At 38.3% G+C, this 23,612-nt stretch overlaps 1 long non-coding RNA gene across 6 annotated transcripts; it reads left to right on the forward strand.

Moving 5' to 3' along the window:
• Positions 1–4,752: 4,752 nt before the first annotated feature.
• On the forward strand, positions 4,753–15,851 carry LOC128813362 (uncharacterized). Of its 6 annotated transcripts, XR_008439006.1 has the most exons (7): positions 4,753–4,926; positions 5,524–5,638; positions 7,076–7,583; positions 8,333–8,558; positions 10,426–10,535; positions 10,934–11,153; positions 15,777–15,851. It is a non-coding gene; the product is annotated as an uncharacterized LOC128813362 (long non-coding RNA). The 6 variants fall into 6 exon arrangements; XR_008439004.1 differs by lacking the exon at positions 15,777–15,851 and having other exon boundaries at positions 10,934–11,227; XR_008439007.1 differs by lacking the exon at positions 15,777–15,851 and having other exon boundaries at positions 7,076–7,232; positions 10,934–11,227.
• Positions 15,852–23,612: the final 7,761 nt, after the last annotated feature.

The following is a 23,612-nucleotide window of genomic DNA, read 5'->3' on the forward strand; positions in this document are numbered from 1 at the left end:
AGACACTAAATCATAATCTTCATGTTTTTCGTATTTCACATTCTAGCCACAGTTTCAACATCCATACCCCGTGACATTAGGGAAGGATAAATCAAGGAGGATGACAGCTCCCTTGTAGAGACTGGTACGGCCCTGGGATCTGCCACACCCAACACCCACAGCTCCTGCCAGATGTCTCCAAGAGTCTTGCTGCATTAACCCCTTCAGGAGTAACTGAGGGCTTTGTGCTGAACCTTTTTAAAGTAATTGCTCCATTTTTTTTTTTTTTTTTTTTTTTTTTTAGAGGGGTGGGGGGTAGACCGACAGAAAAAATACAAGACACTCTTCTTCCAGAAACTTTGACTAACTAAAGTACAGACAGTGGGCTATCAGTGACAATTAGTAAATCCACCCTTGTATTTCCTTAAAGACAGGAATTAGAAGTTAAGGGTTAGCATCAGACAACATTTCTTTTTTCATACCATGCTATGGTCCCATACCTAAAATGACGCAGTAAAAACTACTTTACAGTTTTATGTTCATGTCTGCAGACCCAGGACACTGCTTTACCCTCTTGCAATCAGAACACCCATTAACTACCCTTCAGCCAAACAGACTATTCAGGCCTTAAATCAACAGGATTTCTAATCCAAAAGCCGTCCAGCAAACTCCACAACTCTTTCTCTGGGTCTGATCTGGCCCCAGGGACAAAAATTTGCATGCAACTTCTAAGTTTGTGAAGAGTCCCTGGGCTTAAAGTTGCACATGTGTTCAAGCACTTTGTTCAGTCTGAGTCTAAACCAGCTACTTTAAAATAAAAACAGCAGCCATTCAAAGAATAACATTGTTAAAAATATTTTTCCTCTGTAAATATGGTACCAAAGGAAAAAAAATGCAACAAAATAAACATACTCATTCCTAGAAGCACATACTGACCTAACAATAGTTAAACAGCAGCTAAAAAGCCATCGACAAATATAAATGCATGCCACTTCATACAAAAAGGCAAAATCAATTTTATTTCAAAAGAATAGCAGTAGTAGATGTGAAGTGTATCAAAGACTCTTTGTACACTATTGCAGGTAAAAGCATCTGTAGCTATAAACAGCAAGCAAATAGTCACAGCTCTTAGAGTAAGACTGGCCCCTATTCTTCACCAGGTTTATTTTGTGGATCTAAAAGCAGACATCTAGGCAATTTCGTTTGTTTCTCCTGTGCAAAATGTGTTCAAATTTTTAGTTTGTGTGTGGCTTTTCATAAAAAAGTAAAGCAGAAAAAAATAAGGCAAGGCTTGCACTATCAACAAATGTACTTATTAATATTGCACTTCCTAAAACTACTTCCAACTTGCTTTCCAGTAGGCTAGGATTCAAGTTGAGCATCAGTATTTTTTTAACAGTTTTAAGAAGACACTTTAGGTTTCCATCTGTGGAAGAAATCATACTGAAAGTAATACAGTTATTGCAGCTCTTGTTGAAAACAAACATACAATAATCAAGGTTGGACTTGGGCAGAAAGACACTAACATGCCTGCAACTATTTTTCATTCAGGGAACATGCCACTAATAACCTTAAAAACCTTGAAATAACTATCCACAGTTCACAAGAAAGAAATTCAGATGCAGTTTTTATAATTTAAATCAATTGCTCATACATACCAGCACTGATAGGCTGAGTGTTTGTTCTCATATACAACATCTCAAGATAGAGAATTACTATTTCTTCTTGAGAAGGATTTTTTTTTTCCTTCAGTTTGTTCTTCATACACGTGCTCACTAAGTTAAAGGGTTAAGTAACCATTATATTCTAAAGAGCAAACTGTTTGCCTTAGGGCCATCTCCTCCTTACTCCTGATGAATTGCCTGACACTTCATGTATCATACATTACTTTTCACTAGGAAGCAGCATTTGTTTCCAGTCATGGTGTAAGAACTGACTTTGGAAGTATGAAGCAATGTGGGATAGACCAAAAAAACTGAATTACATCATCATCTACTAAATAGTCTATACCAAAATAGCGATACATATATTTACAAATATGCTTGTATTTAAAAAATAGGCACAGAAGTATATATAAAAAAATTCTATGCATACTAAGATGAATAAGAGACCAACTGTGAGAATCAATATTCTGAGTGACAAGACACTTTTCTGGACTAGAATGAAAGAAATGCAAATGTAATTGAGTGCTTTGCACTAGAAGTGTTTGTTAGATGTAAGCTGAAGACATAGTTCCAAGCCCCTGGCCCAGTTCCCTCTGTGATCTTAGAAAAAATTGTAAGACACCAGGGGTTTCATGTGCAGGTCCTGCCAGTGCTTCACACCTCTGAATCATCAGTGCACTTTCCTCCCTCTCTTCCCTGTGTGGGAAAATGAATGCCTCCTTACCACAATGGTACAGCAAGGGTTAAGTCATAAACATTTATAAAGGAGTTGAAACTGCAGAAGCTCTGGACTGCCGGGTATGCTACAACTGAACATAAATTTTAATGAAAATACTTCTACTAGCTGAAGGAAACAGCCAGTGTAACAACAGGTACCAGAACAGAGAGGAGAATGAATGTCTTTACACAACATATTCAAAACATTCAGATGGTGTCAAAGAAGAAAAATAAAATTCCTTCTGCAAGTTCCCACCTTCCTGGGGAACAGAGGACAAGAAACATACTTAGGTGACAGATTTGAAAGGAGATAGGAAGGACAAGAACAGATGGGGGCCAATGCAAAAGGGTAAAGAGCTCAGGAATAGAGATTTCTCAAACAAGTTGTCAGCAAACAGCTACAAAATCCATTTACAAAACAGAAGTCTGCTCTCTCCCCAGTTATCCTTTTAGTAGTCTGTTTTTTGTTACCAATAAGCCCAGTGAAATGAAGATCCAAAGTGTGATGTTCCTTCAACAGGCTCTGCCCTTTGAATCCTATCATATTGCCAAGGAGCATGGTTCTATGAGTTTTACTGAAGTTTTTTTGCTTCCATGAAAAATAACATCAAAATACATATTGAAAACCCCCCACAAAACAGGCTGCAAAATTGAACCTTCCCATTAAGAAATGCCAAGGGACTTGCATGTAAGTGTGTACCACAGTTCAGTTTTATGTCTTACAGTATGATTATCTGATTATTCCATTACAGAGAGCAAAAGACAAACCAAAGATCCCCAGTAAGTCAGCGTTATCCTTTTATGTGAGATGAGCAAACCATGTGCCTGGAAAAGCACGTAATGAGAAAACATTAAATGAATTCCATAATACACAAGGTAACAGACTCAAGATTGCCCAGGCAAACACCATTTCTAGCTTGAGAACTTGATTTTGTAGCCTTTTGCCTTCCCTCAAGCAAAACTTTCTGCATTAGCATGACGGTCACATATTTGGAATGGTCTGTGGCATTCAAAATGCTCAAAACTTACATCCAGTCTTCTATCTCACCTAAGAATTCCCTTCATTGAAGGCTTTCAAAGCTATCTTTGGCATTCTGACTTTGAAAAACGAAGTTTTGTGATTTATCTGTCATAGGTTCTTGTCCAGTTGTAAGTTTGCACATAAGGCTGTCAAACTGCTCTGTTACCTAAAATAATTAAATCCTGCACATGTTTGTATTTTTTGTTTGCTATCCCAACTGGAATGAATACCATCACTCTTTATCTAATTGCAATGGTTTAAAAATAACAAAAAATGAAAAAAAAAATAGAATTAGGACAGCCATTATACACACCAACAGCTAATTAAATATATTTTAGGGTTTTTTCCCCCCTTATTTTAGTGGAAGCATCCAGCATCCCTGAAGGCTTAAAAAAACCCCACTATTTCAAAACTGTCCTTCAAAGCAAACACACAGCAGCTGAAGAACTGTCCAACAGAAACACACGTCAAATGAAATGGTATAATTAAGACAATCTATTTCATAGATAAGCAGCTTATTTTTTTTGAAAGTAACGTGTTACCCTCAACTGGACCACAAGTAGAATTACAGAGAACATTCTAAGAGCAAATGTATTAGCATGTAAAGGAAAAAAGGAGTTAACACATTTTTGTGCATCCTTTAGAGCTGCCTTTTTGTAGGCATCTTTATACATGAGAAAAAGTCACATTCACCTGTAAGTAATGAGCATTACAAGAATGCTTACTTTCAGCAGCTCTGTTGTGTCCCTCTTGGTAGTTGAAAAACCAAAGGCACTGCCAAAACCCAAGCTTGTATGTTTGACTAGAGGAGGAAATCAACCTTAAAATGTTAACTCAAATGACATAAAAACACAGTTTGCGTAACTCACTTAAAATTCAAGAATCAAAGCTAAATGTGAGAATTTACCCTAAATAGCGGAACAAGTAAAATGAAACCAGAGGGTCTTCCAGGAGGCTTCAGAGGATGTTGTGATGCTGCTGTCAATTTCTCAGCGGTCTTGTAAACGTACTTGTATATTTCAGTAAGTTATGACCACAGAAATACTTCCCCGACTGCTATCAAAAGCTTTACAAGGTAGCAATTAACCATCACCAAAACGCGCAACGCCCAAGCTTGCTAACAGAAAGGGCAAAAAATCGTGCCCTCTGGCCGGCACGAAGAAAAGCAAAAACACATACACACAAAAACAAGTCCAAAAGTTAAGGCCAAAAGCCGCCCCGTCCCTGCTGGGACTCGGGCAGGTGCCGTTCCCGTGAGGCGCCGCTCCCCGCGGTCACTCTCCCGGGGCCGGGGCCGCTCCGTGCCCGCCGCCCCGCGAAGCCTCCTCGGCGTCGGGCGCCGCCACGTGCGGCGGGCGGGGAGCGGGGAAGGCCGCGGGGCGCGGCCCGGTCCGGCCCTGCCGCACGGCCCCCCCGGAGCCCGGCAGCGGGCGGCCTCCCGCAAGGCGCCGTTCCAGCCGCCGGCCCGGCCCCGAGGCTCCAGCGGGGCTGCCCCTCATCCCGACACCTCATAACGCCGAGGTCCCGAAGCCGCCCGCCGGGAAGGTACTCACAGGTTCCATGTCTGACGGCACCACAAGGCACGCGGCGCTGGGACCAGCCCTGAGGCGACCCGAACCGACGGCGGCGGCCCCTGCGCTGCGGGGAGGGCGGCTCTGCCCCCTCGCTATTTAACGCTCGCCGCCCCGGGCCGGGGGCAGGTCCCAGGTGTGGCTGTCGCAGGTGGGGCTGTCACAGGTGGGGCTGTCACAGGTGGGCTGTCACCTGCCGGCTGTGACCCCGCTCCGCGCTTTGCAGCGTCCCGGGTCCGCCCCGTCCCTCGGTGCCGCCCGCAGCGCCGGCTGAGGGGCAGGAGCCGGGCCCGGGGAGCCCCGGCAGGCTTGGGGAGCCGCGCCGCACATGGGCAGCGCTCCGGCCGTGAGGAGGCCACAGCTCGGACACCGTGAGGAGCGCAGTCCTTGAGTGCTCCGAGAGGCCAAGAGGTGGCCTTTGCCGTCAGCCAGCATAGCAAGAGTTCGATGGAAAGTCTGAATTGGACTTCTGACACGGTGGAAAGGGGAAGTGATCCCACAGCAATGTGCAAAGCTACATCGGTGTACGGCTTGGGAAAGTGACAAGAAAAATTTCCTTCTCTTTTTCTAGAAGCTTCTACAGCTAAGAAGAACTACCTGTGACAGAAACAAAAAACTGAATAGTTGTCTGAATTCGACTTATCTTCCCAAGAAGATAAACTCATTTAAAAAATAGTGACTCAAAGGTGGGGATCCTACGAATCACTGTATGAAAAAGAGAATATGGTGTATTCATTGTGCAACATACACAAGCTGTATTTGTGCATCTTGTATAGACAGAACGCAGGGGAAAAATACCTTAGCGCCTTTTTTGCCAAAATAACTAATTAATATCTTTTTACTCAGGCTAAAAGGTTGTTACACAGTTATGAAGATCAGTTTGAATAGTTGTGGTTACAGCTTTACAGTTCTATTATTACCACTGTATATGATTTCATACAGCAACAAGCAAATACAATTTGATTCTTATATGATGTATAGAACTTAAACCCTTTAATCACTCTGTGCCCTTTGCAATCTCATTGAGTGTTAGTGGAAACAGTAACTAATGTCAACCAACTGTCCACACTTAATCACTTAAGAAACTGTGTACAGAACCAACTTATTAATCAGACAAAAATGTTCAAATAATTAAATGAAGCATATTACAGCAGGCAGTCTGAGAACATAGTATGAGGTTTTTGGTATGTATAATTTCTATGCTGAAATTCTTTAATGCCAAGTGTTATAACTCTTCAGAAAGGAAGCAGCTTGGGTAAAAAAACACCATATTGATTTAATGCTATGCATGAACTTATTACTGATACTCTTTATTTGGTCTTGCAATAAAAATGTGGGAAATACAAACAGAAAAAGGTCTCTTAAATGGATCTTTTGTAAATGTGTAGCATACAATTACCAGAATATTGAAGTTCACTAAGCTGCTTCAAGTAAATGGATCTTTTCAGAAGGTTGAAAATGCATGTGAATAATAGAGATCTTACAGACAACTCATTTTAGACACAGCTCTCCTGTTTTATGTCATGATCGTCATGATTTTGAAACAGAATCAAAGAATCTTCAATTCCATAAACAGGAATTTAAAGACACATTACTTTCCTCTTTGAAATGTGTCGATGCTCTAAAAGCATAGTGCTGAAAGGCTGCCAAGCTAATAGGCCAGTGAGCACTAGGAAGAGATTAATTTTATACCTGGAATGAGTGTATACAGTTTCCATGCTATTTAGTGAAAGGGCTGGAATGTGAACTAGAGTTTCCTTCATGGTGCAGGGTAATGTTAAACCCTGGAGTTACGAGCTTGCCTCTACAACAGAGAGTCTCAATTCAGCACTGGGACCACCTACAGATGTTAGTCCACAAGAAAGTAAATCAAAATGGGATGTTTGAGATGCTTACTTGTATTTTTTCCCCCAGTGTTTTGTTGAATACTGGTGCTCGTAGGCCAAAATCAGTGTGAATATTTGGGAATTCAAATATGTTACGAGCATTTCTGTTTATTTCAAAACATGCATATATTAAAATGGTGAGGTGTGTGCTAGCAACCACAATCCCCTCACTAGAGAGCTCTGCCTGAGGTGTAGTCACAGTTGGAATCTCAATCTTTGTTCTTTCTACTTTTCAAGGGATCCTGATGAATAAAAAGACACAAAGTGAACGCAAGGCAATGGATTGACTTCCACAAGCTTCATTAGCCAGCAGTGATTAGGAGAGGACACTCAAGAATTCCAGACCAATTTTGAAAACTCTTTCTTTAAAGGTTTCCAGAAAAGTTGTATTAAGGTGGCTTTTGTTTTCCTGTAGCTCACTGTTGACTGTTCAGAATGGATTTCTGGAAAAGAAAAAAAAAAAAAAATGAAACCAAGCAAGCAAACAAAACCCCGGCCTTTTTATTATTGATCACTTTAAGGTATATTTGGTTCAGTATATTGGACGGTACTACCAGAATCTGTATATTGGGTCATCCTACTGGGATAATTCTGATTTGTCATTCATTGTGAAGAGGATGACATCTCCATACCTTTTCTGGGGCAGCTGAAAAAGAAGCTAAAAACTTCTGGTGTGCCAGGTTCTTTCTAGATTACTAAGCAGGAAAAACAATGATGAAGGAGGAACTTTTTCCTAAGCAAAACTGTGAGTAAATTATATTCCTGAAAAAACGTCACTTCCTAACTGATGTCCTTAGTCAGAAGTAGCTGGCATAGGATACCGTGAATATTTGGAATGTGAAAGAATGGTTAGAAAGAGCATTATACAAGTTGTTCTTTTATGCTGCATGTCACGAGAGGTTGCTATTCCAGACAGAAACACACTGAATTAGGTGACCACACCTTGAATTCATGTGAGAAGGGGCATTGAGTCATCCATTTTGTCCAAGAAAATATCCACAGGCAGCAGTTACAGCTGTTGATATAACATGGTCATACACCTAGAGACGTGCACAAGTAAACAGTTTGACTGCTAAATCAGTAAATTGATAAGCCAAAGAAAGCCCATTTAAAACTATTTGAGAGAACAGCTGGGCCTAGCGGAGTGCTTAATATAACACTCAATATCAAATAAATAACCAAACTTCACGGTTCATTTTTATATTTGGCTGAGGAAGAAATGTGAGGAACTATACTCAAAGTTTCATCAATAATCACTTGGAACTTTTCTCAGTCATGTAGAGATTCAAATTACACAATACTAAATACAATCTTGGATAAAGTAATTCTTTATTTTTTGAGGTCTTTGAACTCTAAGTGTGACTAAATACGACTTTGAAGTACAAATACATAGATATATAAAACCTAGGCCAGACGTTTCATTCGTTTGTATTGTTCGACTTCAAGAGCATTGCCTTTTATTCTCACTCTTGTGTTTAATTCATTCATACTCAGCCACTGCAGACCCCAGCAGCCAAGGAAACCTTCTGGACCCTGGAACAGATAATTTTCTGACTCCCTTCAACCTCAGGTTATTTCCTGTTCTCCAGCTGTGATGATTTCACTCAATCATAGTCACTCAGACGCTATTGCCTACTACATATGGGAGAAGCAACATTTGTCCAGCAGTTCAGAACTGCTTTAGAAAAAAGAAGAGTTGTACTTCTCAGAAGAATAGAAGGTACAGGGAACTGTATCTGGTACTGATTCTGTTGGGAATCAGCTAGCCTTGTTATGTAATAATTACTGTATTGTAACTTTATTATGAAATTCAGCTATAGAATTTGATAAGCAAAGTTGTAAATTATTTGTGTTCTAGAATCTTTGGAAAATGCATTTAAAAGTAATCACAGTTCGAACCACTAGGGAAAAAAATCATGTGATGTGTGCCAGCTGCATGTTTTTGTTCAGCCACTGAAGAGTCTCCCTGAATGAATCTTTGGTTGAGGTTGGATTTTTATCATCTATCAGTATATAAATTCAAGAGAATGAACAGCATGTCTTTCTTTTTCTTCAGTAAAAAAATTGACTAATGCCACAGTGACCTCATACAGCTATGTTTTATGCTTTTGGCATTTTGGCTCAGCACAGTGAGAAGATAAGAAGGATACATGTCCAGCTGTCAAGAAATAAGCAATCTAATCATATTGCTGAAAATTATATAGTTCTGTTTCACTTCTGGTTCATCTTGTTTCCTCTTGTACTTCTGTTAAGGAGTGAACATGTCAGGCTATGATATCATTCATTAGGACGGCCATGCCAGCTACAGAGTCTCTGTCTTGAGCCAGCTGAGAGGTTCTTCTCCTTGTGGGGAGTGGCAGTGGTGAAATTGGAATTGCAGGAGCACAAATTTTTGGTTTGTCATTCAGTGGTTGGCAGATGGAATACTGCATCCTACAGTGGACCATGTAAATTGCAGACAAAAGTTGGCATAACAAGAAAGTATGAACGAAGGGTACTTTTCATTAAGGTTTATGAATATATGCTTTTAAGTGATATTAATTTGATTTGGGTAATGTCAATAGTGTGTCAGTCCAGAGGAGCAGAAGGCATTTTGCATTTAAGCTGCTGACTCTACTGATTAGTTTTGGGGGAAACAGGTCCATGGCCCTTTTCCTTTCTAGTGGCTATCTCTGTAACAAATGTAGTGAAAAGGAGTACTCTGGAATACTGCTTTCTTCAAGTTATATAAAATAATTGAGATTCCTTGAGGGCTCCTCTCTGCCCAGGCAGTCAGAGGGCTCCTTTGAAGGTGGCTGGGAGTCATCGTAACTCCAGTGTTTAAAAAGACAGAAGAAAGTTTGAGTCATCATGACATGATAACTCAGGTAACACTCTCTGAGGCAAATGAGGACTTTTCTGACTATTACAGCTCCACAAGCAGTGTATGTCAAGCCCTCACAAATTTAATGCTCTTCCCTATTATTACTTTGTCTCACTTTGAGCTTTCTTTAATAAAGATCTTACCATGTGGCATTAGACCAGTTAGGCTAATTTCATGTGTAGGAATGACATTTGAAAGAATTTTAATAGATTAGGGGAAGGAGTATCTTGTAAAAGCATCCTTCAGCCTGATTAGTTGTATACACATGGTTTAGGAAAAAAAAAAAAAAAAAAAAGTCATGCTTCACTAGCCTTCTGGAACTCTTTGAAGATAACACTGCCAAGATAGGGTGTAGCATGGACATTATATTTTTAGATTTTCAGGAGTCATTTGACAATGTTTTACCCAAGAGATTAATGCTTAAAGAGAGGGGAGTTAAGGGGCAAGAGAAAAGTTTGCTCATTAAATTGAAAAGTAGCTCTAAGCAAGAGCAATGAGGAGCTAGAAGTGTCATTTTTACAGATGGGGAGAAGTAGAATTTGTAAGGTTGCAGCACTTCTGTGTATCAAATTAACTTATTTACATAAACGGCGTGGATGGATGTATTCTTCTGAAACTAAAACAGGATCATTATTATTCATTTATTGCACTAAGAAGCTCTTGAGTTTGGAATCCCAGTATGCTGAATGCTGTATTTTTTGAGACTGTCCCAGCCCCCTTCTAGACACTGTGGAACAAAAGCAGAAGGCAAGTGTTGTTTTCCTGATTACACAGAGGAGGTTCTGAGGCCTGGACAGACTTGGTCCAGGCCACAGAGGAAAATCAGTAGATCTGGTGAGTGAATATGTTTTCTTAGTCATGAGATGAGATTTCTGAGTGGGAGAGGATACTTCACAGGAAACAACAGTAAATTCCAATAATCAGTGAAGTGCTGAAAAGCAAATATTGCCCGGTCAACAAATGTGAAATGCATCTCCAAATAAATATACAATCTAATTAGAAAAGAAATTTAACTTTTATTGTAAAATGTATCTTTTAGCATAACTTAGGTATCTGTAAGAAATACAATTTTATATAGAAATTACTTCAAAGAACATACTTAGAAGAGTTCGCTCTCCATGATTTATAAAAAAATCCTTTAAAAATGGTGCAACATTCCTTATTAAAATTTCTTTAGTTCAAATATAACATTCTAAATTGTTATCTTGTATCTTAATTTCTATTTATTACAGAAAAAGAACTAAGCAGAAAGGAGCACTTATTTTGGCCCACACATGTATGTAATGGTGCGACGGTGACAAATGGAGTGTGAGCACCACGGTGTCTACAACTTGGGTTTGAAATAATAATCTTAGCAAGATGTGAACATGACCACACACATCAAAAGGATGTTCCAAGATGCTGCTTGCCTCTTTCTGTGCATCCACTTCCCAGCATGCTAAGCATAAAATTGTAAGTGATAGATGAAATTTTCGAAGGAACTACCTATACTGTAAAAAATAAAAATTCTCTTTTTAGATTAGGAATGTGTCTTGCATTTTTATATGTCTTTCTCCAGGTTTAAATATCCTCTTTCAAAAAACCAAGACCCTACCCTTCCCTTCTGCTTTGTTTTTGAGTTCCTAGGAATCCTGCCTGACTACACTTCCAATACAAGATCTGAATTTACTCTTGCAAAGGAGGCTTCATAAGACTCCAGCATAGATAATACTAATTTACCCAGCTGTGAAATGGAACAGATTGAACTTTTAAGGACTTCATCTTAAAAATATCTCATCTCTCTTCCCATTCTGCTTATCCCCTTCAAACTTCACTGAGAGTTCTTGGAACTACTCAGGGCTCTTCTCTGTCTGTGTATAGACCCTTGCTTTGTGCATATACTTAACTAGACTAGACACTTAACTAGAATGTAGCTGTAGGAACAAATTCCTGTGAGGCAGGTTAGGGTAGTAGTTTGTATTATTTGATACTGCATTCTTAATAATTAGCAGATGTGCTTTTACATCTTGGTAAACATAAGGTAAGTTTAGGTACTTTGATGGTCAATGAAAGTGGGCTAATCAACCTTGTACCCACCACAGGAAAACAATGTGTGCATGAATAGCTGCCATGGATTATGTAATGCACTGTAATTTTTACCTCCTCTTACTTCACAGTTTATGCCTGGAAATAACTCGTTCTGGTTGCTGTATCTGACTTGTTGAATGACTGAGTGATTGTAGGAATTAATCCATGCATTGCCTATAAAATCTCTTCCTTAGCTGGAGCTGTGCATGCTAAGGATCTTTATCTAAATAACAAAGGCTCTAATCCCAGTTCCTTATCAATGTTATTAATGTAATTATGTATGTTTGCATATTCTTTGTGCAGGATGGCTGTGGTAGGGTATTTTATGCTGAAGCTCCAATACAGGCTTTACCCATGCCTAGGTTGGAAGTGCCACACCTCTTAGATGGCATAAAGAGGTATCTAAGTTAGAAAAGCTGCTCAGTGTGCTGTTATTGCTTGTGTTATGTCCTAAAGGAACATGAGTCAATCAATAATTAAGCCACAAAGTACTGCCTGTTGACATGGCAACATGTTCACAGATGTGACGTGAACTTAATGTCCTTCTTTCATGTCTCCTGTGAAAGTAAGAGTCTCCTAAACTCAGCAACAAAGAATTGGAGCAGACATTGCCAGGGGAAAAGAAGAAAATACAAAAAACTAGATGATTTATTTCATAAAAATGGATGCCTTGGAACCCTTTCTCTCTCAAATCTACTGTAATAAATGGTCTCTCTCTTTTTTTAGTACAAGGACCTTTTCCTGATCAAAAAATCCTCAATTGCTTATTGCCAAACCCTTTTAGAAGCATGAAATGAACTTCCTTATGGATCGCTTTCATGATTGCTTCTTTCCCATGTATTTCACCCCACCCACATTTTTTAATGGAGCTGAAGTGAACACAGTCTTTTAGGTTACTGCTATTTAGGCAAGACCTGTCTAGCTCCAAGAATAACATTAACTGCTGCAGCACAGATTAAGGGTTGGCATGAAGGTCCAAATGTGACTTTGTCATCATTGGTTGGTGCCTGTTGTTCTGAAGACAAAAGAAGCACGAGCTTGTGTGACATCAGCTTCTGTACATTGGGATAATTTTTCCTGGCTGTTTCTGCAGTTTCCCTGCACGTGCTCCCACTCTCACACTCTCTCTGCTTGCCAGTTACCCTATTCTCCTCTTGGCTTGTGTGTCTTTCTTCCAAGCTTTCTGCAGCAGATGTTAATGGGTCTCACCAACATGTTTTGTTTGCCACATGTGTTGCTACTTGTGTCACAATGGGAGAGGGTAATTTTTCTTTTTTTTCCAGGGCATCTTTTTACTTCTGCCTGAGTTGGTCTCTTGATCTTTCACACATTAAAAGTTTACTGCACGTTCTTTCCTTTGGGAGCTTGGTGTCCTCCATGCAAAGGACATGTCCAGTCCAGCAGAAATACGCTTTTATAAGATTGCTTCAACACTGTTTGTGCAACCACTTTGCAGAACTTTGTTATTCATGATTTTATCTTGCCACTTGATATGCATAATAGCTTGAAGGTGCCGTTGATTAAATTTTTCCAATGCTTTGATGTACCAGTGCTAGCATTTCCATGTTTCTCAGCTCTAGAGTGAGGTAAAATTTAGAACACTACAGTAAAGCCAAGGTTTCATCTTATGTCTAATAATGTACTAATTCCAGATTTATTGGATGCAATTCTCCATCTCAATATACAAAGACTAATTGATGTATAAAAGCCAAATGTTTTGAAACTCACGTAAGGGAAAGACATTAGAAGCAGGGTTTAAAATTGTGTGTATTCCTTGCCATTTAACAAATCAGGTAACAGTTTTGATAGCATAAATTTTATAAAAGTACAAATCTCAGCTGCAGACTACTGTGCAGCTGGGCAGTCTGAATGTTTGGTGGATCCTACACCCTTCAGCAAATATTAATCCTAACCTTTCAGACATAAAATATGTGGAAAAGTTTTACCTAAGTACAGTGATAAAAAGAGACAGACACGATTGCTGAGACAGCAGGGTGACCTCATACTTTATGAAATACATCCCTTCGTTTCTCCTTGGCTGCTTTTTTTAATGCTTTTCTTCAGCATCCTATGTGAGCTCAGATCTCTGAGCAGATGAAATTTTATTTTTAAACAAGAAACTTATTTTTGCTTATATCACTTTTCAGATCAATTTTGATTAAAAAGTGTACTCTAGCAATGTATTTTGATAGGATGAGGAGCAATTCAAGAATTTAAGATCTGCAGCAGCATCTTTGTGTTTAGATTTGGGCAAAGTGTACAGCTGAATGACATGTTTGCTGTGCCCTTAATAAATAAATTGCTCACTGGCTGTGCTGCTTGCAAACAGACAGCCTTTGGGCAATGCCCATTTTTCCTTTGTAATATTTGAAAGGCAGGTTCAGTTGAGCTGGAGAAAGGGGCCCAAATCTCCATTTTAAAATACTGACATGCTATTTTCATTTACTGAAAAATAATACTCTAAGGCTCTTGACTTGGAATCCTTCTGTGAATTTTTAACACACAAATCAGTTCATAAGCCTTACGATACATATAATTTACAAACAAAAGCTAGACATTTAATGGGATTTCTGCAGGCACATTATAATTATACATGAACAATAGTCAACGGGGAAGGGAGTGATGGTAGCACCATTAGGAAAAGAGAAGGATGACTGCTACCTCTGCAAGACTTAACTTGATGGGAACTCAGCTATTCCCATGGCAATTCAAAACACTGAAATTATGCTGATTTAGTACCTGATGTGCATTTATGACACGGGGTTTTTTTGGTGTTTTTTTTTTTTTTTTTTTTTTTTTTATCTTACCTTAAAAGTGTCACATTGATATAAGTGGGCCTCATCACATGCAATGAAATTCCACCCATTCAAAAGAAATTAATATGCACAATACCTTTGGTTCACTGTCCAGCACATGTACATGTTGGAAAAAAATACAGTAAATTATTGTACCATTGAATGCATTTGGACCTCTTTTAAGCTGTAAAGTATACTTTATTCTGACCTTTAGTACTCAGAGACTTTCATTAATTTTGCAAATTACAGTGTTTATCTGGTTCATTCCTGTGACTTTAATAGCCCCATCTGCTGGCTGAGCACCAGGTACGAGAACGAGCATGTACCTTTGAAAGCCTCTTGTTGTAACAGGGCTTCCATTAACTTGCTACTGAAATCTTCTGGTTTTTTCCTAAGTGAGACAAAAGAGAGAAAATTGGGGAACTGCATTTTATAGATGCATATTATCTCACAGTGCTGTGGAGTTAATTTTGTGTTTGCAAAGTTCTTCATTTCTGCCAGTGTCAGTCTGCTTTGCTAATGATAAAGATGGACTTTTGTTGTTGTAGGAACTTAATTTCCTAAAACAATTTACAGTTTGCTAAAATGAAAAGCTGTGAAACTGTTGAAACTGGAAGAAAACATAAGATTAAATGTAAATGGAAATGCTCACTGAGAAAGGAACTAAGCAATGATTTGCCCTCAGATGCAGGACATCAGTAGCATTGAGAATGTGTTGTGTTCTGGAGTTTGTCTCATTGCTACTCTTCCCTAGGCATCCATTTGTGTACAAGGTAGGATACAGGGCAGGAGAGACTCTTGATGTGGCTCAGTAGGCTCATTTTCATGTTCTAGTGTTCTTTTAATGGAAATAGATGCGACAGATCTCCCAGAAATAATGAGGGAGGCTTGATTCATCCCCTCATTTTTTAAATGGAACTACTCTGTACTGCTTTTTGAGGGAAAGCTTTTGATGTTACGTGTATAGCCATGGTACTACTTGTTCTACAGGGATATAAAGAAAAGTAGCTTACAAGATAGCTAAAGAATATTGAGCACGTGTTTCTTGTACATCACTGAAACGGAACACATATTTGATGTTGCATTTGCAGATTGTCCTAAAAAAGTACTGTGATTTATCTATTAATACGGCAAAATCCCTTTAATAAATTTCAATAATATTTTAAAATATCTTACATATAAAAATATATTCTCTACAAAATCTGTCAAACAGCCTTGGAAAGGAAAATCCTGAAAAGAACAATGTTGGGGGAGGATGTATGTTGGAGGAGTATACCAGACATCTGATTGTGGTCACTATGAAGAAACAAAAACTTGAGGAGGAAGGGAAAATGGCTAATGAAGGTACAGTGAATAAGAGCCTAAACTGTATTATAATTTGTGATGCTGTCCATTGCAATAAAGATCACCTTAATTCTTTTGCAACTTTCAGTAAAGAAAACTATGCTGAATAAGAAAGAGAAATTTGTCTTTTCCCAAAGTTTAATCCAGTCACTGAAGACAGAATGATTTAACAGAGCTTAAACAAGCACTAACAGAAAAATAAGTTACTACAGCTATCCTATTAATCAGTGGATTCTGATCTGATAAGATATTTGGGTGTTTTTTAGGGCAGTGAAATGTACAAGACAAGTCAAAATCACTTATTATATGGTGGTATCAGCAATACAGGAATTCAATTTTCTTATGACTGTGAAGACTTTCAGTAAGTCCTTGCAAGGAAATCACAGTGAAAGTATTACTGTCTTAGTAAATTAATGTTTACAAATCCTTGTGAACTCAAATTGTTAAGTAAAAGTTATCTTTGCTTATAGACTGGTCTAAAATACAGAGGGATTGAGTATCAAAAATAAGTCAAATATTTATTTTATAAAGATTAAGTACAGGATTGTGTTCATGTTATTTTGAAAGCTTTTTCAAAACTCGGTGAAATTTTCAAAATATTTAAATGTTGCAGGTGAGTTTTACTGAAAGTCAAAAGAGCTCATGGTCCTCATTCACATAATTGCTTGGGAAAATATCAGCTGCTATCCTAGTTCTATAATAAATAGCACATGGCTTAGGAGACCAAAGGAGAGCTTCCTGCTGAAGATCGTGCACAAATACTAGCATACCATGGAAACCTTTCTGGTGGCGTCAGTGCAGAAGATACAACACAGGATGCCTCTAAGTGCATTAAAAGAACACAGATGATTTTAAAAGGAAACCTGGGAAATACATTGATCATATGTTCAAGATCAACATTTTCCAGTTAGTAGGAGTGTTCCTGTAATATCTTTCTACTTGTGCTCTTTTGCCTTCCAAATGCATTTAGCACAGTGATCCAAGGAAATCCACCCTGCTGCAGCTTTCCCAGCCTCTGTGCTGCTCCTCTCCTGCAGAGGTGTTCTTTAATGAGCACATGTTTCTCGGTCACAGGTAGTCCACGTTATGCCTGACTGCATTTCTTTACAGGCTTTAAAACCCTAAGCCTGAAGGCACAAGTGCCATATGTACTCTGGGTGGAAGCCTGATCCTTCAGTGGACAGCTCAAGTGATTATTAATTACTCACTTGTGAAATCCTGGAGTGATATAAACAAAAGGACTGGTGAATCATTAAAAAAAAACTTATTTCTGTTTTAAAAACAATTTAGTTCATTTAATAATAAAGTTTAAAAGTTAGCTGAAAGATTTCTAACCAGTTATCCTGTATACCATGAGAAAAAAAAATGTATATACAGAGCTTACATAAATAATTGTTACCTTTTAAGTACCACATAAAGACATGTAGAGAGGTAACCATCAAAGGAAGTGTTACAAACAGCAGACCCTAAACTTTGTTTTGGTAGGATTGGCAGCTAACACTGACCATTTCTGCTCAGCAAATATCTGGATTTGTCTTTTCCTAAGACCAGCTAATCCATCCTCTCTTCTTCAGGAACTACACTCACATCTTTTTGTATTCACTTGAAGAACAGGTGGCTCAGATCAGCCAAACCTTAATCCTAGCAGACCTTGAACTTACTGGAACACTATTGCTCTTCCAGTGGGCTTAGAAGTTTTCTTTTTTTTTCCCTGCCATTACTATGATTAATAATGATCTTGACACACAGACACAGATACACTTATATATACACTAATAAACACAAATAGGAAACAGAATAGGTTAAGATGTTTAAACCAGAAAGCAGTCAGGAAGGCTGACCAGCAGGTTTTTTTTAATGTGACAGGGAAAAAAATAATATTTTTATTAAACAAAGAATTAGTATTTTAGATAGTCTTACAAGTGAGAGACAAATGCTCTTCATTATCCATTGATTAAAGGAAAGGTGGTTTTCTATTCTACATTAATTTACTGAACAGCTGGACAAATCTCCAAAACTTAAAAAAGATTATTACCAAATGTTTTGAAGTATATTGTGCTTTGCCTGTCCTAAATCTGAATGTTGTACAGTTTGATGATCTGAGATAACCAATTTGTACTCAGAGTAGTACAGAGCCCATGACAGCACACCTCTTGTGATTGTCTGTACTTAGTAACCGTTTCTAAAATCCTAAACTGTCCACTGTGAGCTCGGAGTACTGAGACCACTTACAGACACTTTTCCAAATTATGACTCATTATGTTAAGCCTTCTTTTCATGAAACTCTGCTTAACTGTGCATGTGCTGATTGTTTTCTTTGTCATCTGACTTTCAGACTAGTTACTGATCTCCTTTGATATACTGTACATGACATCCTAACAAAACCAAGTCTTTAATCAAAATGATGAGGATTCAAATGTGTGCCACTGTCAGACAGCAGGGTAAGGCTAACATGCAGCAGATGTGTACTTGCAGGTCAGATGGAATGAATGGATTTAAGACATACAGTTGGTACAATCTTTAGTTTAACCCTAGATCTGATTTTAAAATCCAGGCAAAACATTTTCACAATGAGCTGTTAGTTTGAACTGCCAGCTGGCACAAATATTTTATACATGGGATAGTCCTGACAAGCCCTGATTGTCACAATCTAGAAAGCAACAGGAATTCATTGCAGAGAAAGAGATCGATGACCCTTGATGACAAAAAACCACTTTATGACAAAAATCACTTACATTAGTAGTTCTGTGTCAATATTTTCTCTTTCATGCTAATAATCTACAAGATCAAGATGTAGAAAAGCAAAAGGCAGGTGATTACTTCTAACAGCTTTCATTAATGCAAACCTAAAACACTGAGATTGCATAAATGAAATCTGCAGCTGTGTATCAAAAATAACACTCAAGGATCAGGAAGCACAAAGAGCAAATATGTCAGAATATGATCTGCTTTAATACAGTCTAGAAAAGAGCCTGCAAATTTAAACATTTATTTTTGAGCTGAACTTTTTGAGCTGAACTTTTCTCAAGAAAACAATATATAAGCTGTGGGTGGGTTAGACTGATCTATTTTTCTCCTACACATACACAAAAGTTTTAAAACTGTGCCAGCCTTACTGAGCTCAGTGGGAGTTGTGGTGCTTCATACTTTGAGGAGATGCTTTTGCTGCAAACCAGTTCTGAAGTGACCAATGCCACTATTTTTAAAGCTATAGCATGATTAGTTTTCTCAAGTTTGCTACAGGCATTGAATTTATTGTAGTAAAGACTGTTGTGGGCCCTGTTACTTATTAGGGAAAGTGTTACCAGATAATATATTTATTATAGGAAAGTACAGTAAATATAACTTATTGGACTATAAAAAGAAACAGGTAGGTTATGCTTTTTGTTCTGCTCTGGAAAAATATAGATTTTTGTGCACTGTAGTGATATTTGTTTAATGTTGATTTTGAACTGTTCCCCATTGCTATTGGTATATGCCAAGATTTTGTGGATTCAAGCTGAGGACTGGTTAATTGTAAATTCACTGAAAGATCTGTGAGAAATGCTGATGGCAATAATAATGCTCAACTGAATAAGCAGTTAAGCACTTCTTAACAAGTTATCTTGTTGATGAACCCAGTAGAAATACTGAGATGGATAAATTAATCAGGGGCTAATTCCTGCTCAAGAGCTCTGAGCAGAATGTGCTGTTCCAGGGGTCCAAAGGACCAGAGAGTTTGTAGGGAGTTTGTAGGTACCTCCAGATGTTGATTCCTCTTGTATAAGAATTTTTCCTATACAGCATTTCCAGCAGTGTCACTGCTGTGCATGGCTGTTGACCTCCAGCTGGAGCATCAGTCCTTTGATGGTTATAGGTAGAGGGATTGAATTCACAGCAACCCTAGCGGCACTCTAATATATACCAGACAATGAAATGGATTTTGTCAGCCACGACTTTGGGGAAATGTTACCATTTGTAGACTAATCTTTCACTGAGAATATTTTTTACTCTGAAAACAGAGGTGAATGAGTCCACTGAGGTTAATGAATTCGTGAACATGAGTCAGAGATGTAGATCAAAACTCCTGCCTTTATTCCCTTACTGTATGCTGAAGTATTTGTACAGTCATTTCTTTACTTCTACATGGAGAAAATAGCACGATGACAACTTTTTTAAGTCATCATAAGAAAATTATCCCCATTGTTTAATCATGTAGTATAATGGGTCTACCAAAGTATGACGTGTATCAAAAATGTTTGTCAAGAGCACTCAGAGACTACAGCACCCAGTTTTGTACTTGGGTGCCCCACTCAAAATCAGTAGAACTATTTTCAGAAGAAACCCCGTGCATGACCATTTCCTTTATGATGGCTCTGCTCTTCATATTGCAGTTCATCTGCATCCCGAGATCTCTGGGCAAGGAAAAGAATACATTTCTAAAATTTTCCTTATTCTATTGGGAAACATTTTGTTGAAACTTTGGATGAGAAAGGGTAACAACTGTTCAGCACACTGAACACTAACTAGAGGTCATGATAAGAATATCCACAGTTGTCAGAGAATAAAGAATAATATGAACATGCACAGTGCTTTAATAGTTGAGGAGGGGAATTAATTTTTCTCTTTGTGACCCCTGTATTTAGTTTATACAACAAATACCTTAATAAGTCACATATTGATGAAGAGCTATTATGTTCCATAGTGTTTATATCTATATTATCACGGAACATTATGGCTCTGTGATCTTCAGGTAGACTGTGTTTGATTCTCTTAAAATACCCAGATAGGTGGTTTACTGTAGCTTCAAGCATCTGTTTAACCTAGAAGGTAACTTATGCCACCTGTGTATATGATGTCCAAGACAGTGAATGCCAGTGGAAAGTCCCTATTTTGCAGTTGCAAAATGTTCTAAACCCCAGTCCTGTTCTTGGTGACTTCTTTCCTGTGGTACAGTTTGTAACAGGGTTGACATAGCATGGCCAGTGCAGGATTTGCCTGTGAAGTGCGATGTGGAAAATCCTGGTTTAGGCTATAAATGTTTTGTGGAGGGTATTGTCTTAGCTCTCACTCGTTCCATCTTTGGTTTCTGCAGTTGGATATTGATGCACTGACTTCTGACTGAGCATTTAACAGATTTGATTTTCAGATATGCATTCTTGTCTTAACAATCAAAAAGGAAGAGTTGCACGTTATTGATAAGCACCAACTACACACCTTCCTGGTGATGAGGAATGTTGTCATGAGTCAACGCCTACAGTTTTGTCTTTCAATCTTATGTGTCTGTAAGGCTGCACAATAGTAATGTCAGCTGCTTCCTCTCATGTACCTTATGATTCTTCTGTCCAGGACCTCAAATATTCCACCTGTGCTTTCTTGTCCTCTCTTGCTGTCCATACACAGTATCCTGAGGTCTCATTGCTGTACCTAATTACTTGCTGGGCAAGAGGCAGCATGTCCTGTGGCTGCTTGTGTGTTGATTGTCCAGCTGGTGAGCCAGACAAAACAGAACTTTTAAGTTCACGTTGCAGTTTTTCTCTTAATGAGGCCAGTCATCTATCTAGTCATCAGTTTTCATGTAGCTGGGTAGAACTTAATATCTCTGAGATCACTGCTCTTCTATCGAATTTATTTGAGATTGGCCAATAGATTCAAAAGTTAATGGGAAAGACAGAAAACACAGTTGCATAAGTTTGGGATGATCAAGTTAGGAACAAAGTAATGCTTTCTGAGTGCCAGACTAGACTAGTGCACTGTTTAGGTGTGTACTCACTAGACTGAAGGAGACAAACAGATTCAGAGATCAGATAGATTCCTAAACGCTGTAAATAATGCTATCCCAGGAATGGGTCAAGGAGACCTGCTTGTGTCAGCATATTCACATTGCCTCTCCTTCCACATTCTGCATCATGGAAATAACTTTGAATCTGGAACAGTCTTTAAGGCTAATTACACCAGCATCCAGGGGAAAATTTTGACATTGTGGAGATGTGCAGTGGAATCCTTATAGGCAGATCACAAACTTGTAGGTGCTTATATTGAACTCATGGGAAGTCTCTGAGATTTCATGCATCTATTCCTTCAGTTTAGTTTATGTAGAGGCAAAATCATCCAAATTGTGTGAAATTTAGATTCAGAGTTCACAGACTGTCCTTTACAGAAGAAATACAATGAGATCTCTGAATAATCCAAGTAATCACACTTATTATAATTATGTTATCTATTATTATATTATAATAACCCAAATAATCATACTAGATTCAGGATGTGCTACTGCTACTGTATTCCTGCAGGACCAAACTCACTGGGCCATTAATTTTCATTTGCATCACTTCCTCAACACAAAGCAGGCTTGATGCTACATTAACTGGCAGCCCAGAGGTTCACAGTGTGCTGGGGAGTCCAGGTGGTGCAGCTCTGGAGAAAAGGCTTGTGTAGTTCCTGCCTTGCAGTTCTAGTGTAGATCTTGAGCAACAGAAGGTGGGCAAAAGCAGGAGCAGATGAACTTCTCAGTATAATTTTCTTCTTTAACTCACAGCTTCCAAAATTCTGTGGTTAGGTAAGAATCTCCGCTTTCATTTAAAAATTAAATCTCAGAAGCCATAAAGTAAATCAAAAGAAAAACAAACAGATATTAATCTTGTGATGTTTGATCCAATTTTGTGTTTTGGGAACTGTCTTCTGGTTTTTGAACACCTGGATTTGGCAAGGCTACTATCATGCCTGGAACGACACTCACAAAGAGTTTTCTTACTATCACTATTCCCCTCCCACTCCCTTTCAGGCAAATGAACTAATTTGGACACAATATTTCAACACATTTTTTGCATTGAAGGTGGCTAATAGCCTGCTACAGAAGGAATATATCTAAAAGCTCAAATAAATAGATGAATAATGTGCTCTTCATGAACCAAATGATGCAAATCTATAGTAAGCTAAAATATTAAAAATTAATTTCTCTACTTACATACCAAGCCTGAGTTTAGGATTAGTATTTCAAAAAATACAGGGGTAGTATAACTGCTATGCTAGGGGCTATGAGTTCTCCTACTTTAATGAGTATCTTGTCAACTTTAGGACATTTACATTAGAAATATTTTATAAGGTAGTACAGATAACGTGGGAAAGAACTTAAGAGTTCATGATTTTGTACTATTTATCATCTTAAGGAAAGAGCCGAGTGTATACATTTATTTAAATTAGTTAGGCTTTAAAGACCTCGAATTCCTAGATCTGTTAGAACTAAATCCTAAAATGTGTTCTGGCAATCAGCAGTTTAACTGAATTGAAGCATGCATTTGCAATTTCTTTGCTGGATCACTATCACATTAAAGGTATCCTGCAGATTTGAGTCCTTTCTGTCTAAATATCCTGAGACTTTACAACAGTTACTTACAATCCCAAAATAGAAAACAAAAATATTGCACAAGAACCTGAAATGGGGGAAAATAATTTAGAATTCCATTTTTGAATAATGGGATCCTATTTTGATATTTGCAAATGCACTTCATTAATGTCTTAGGATTTAAAAAAAAGAAATGTCTTTAAACTTTACAGCTTATCTTGGTATGAGTTAATGAAGACTTTGAAATGCCTTTTCTTCTGTGAAATCTGTGAATCTTTTTTATTTACTGAGGCACTTTTGTGAATCTTTTTTATTTACTGAACACACCAGAGTGACTCACTCAGAAAAGTTAGGGGCTATCAAGTAAAAACGTATTTAGGG

This window comes from Vidua macroura, chromosome 12, assembly GCF_024509145.1.
Source record: "Vidua macroura isolate BioBank_ID:100142 chromosome 12, ASM2450914v1, whole genome shotgun sequence".
Classification (NCBI taxonomy): Eukaryota; Metazoa; Chordata; class Aves; order Passeriformes; family Viduidae; genus Vidua; species Vidua macroura.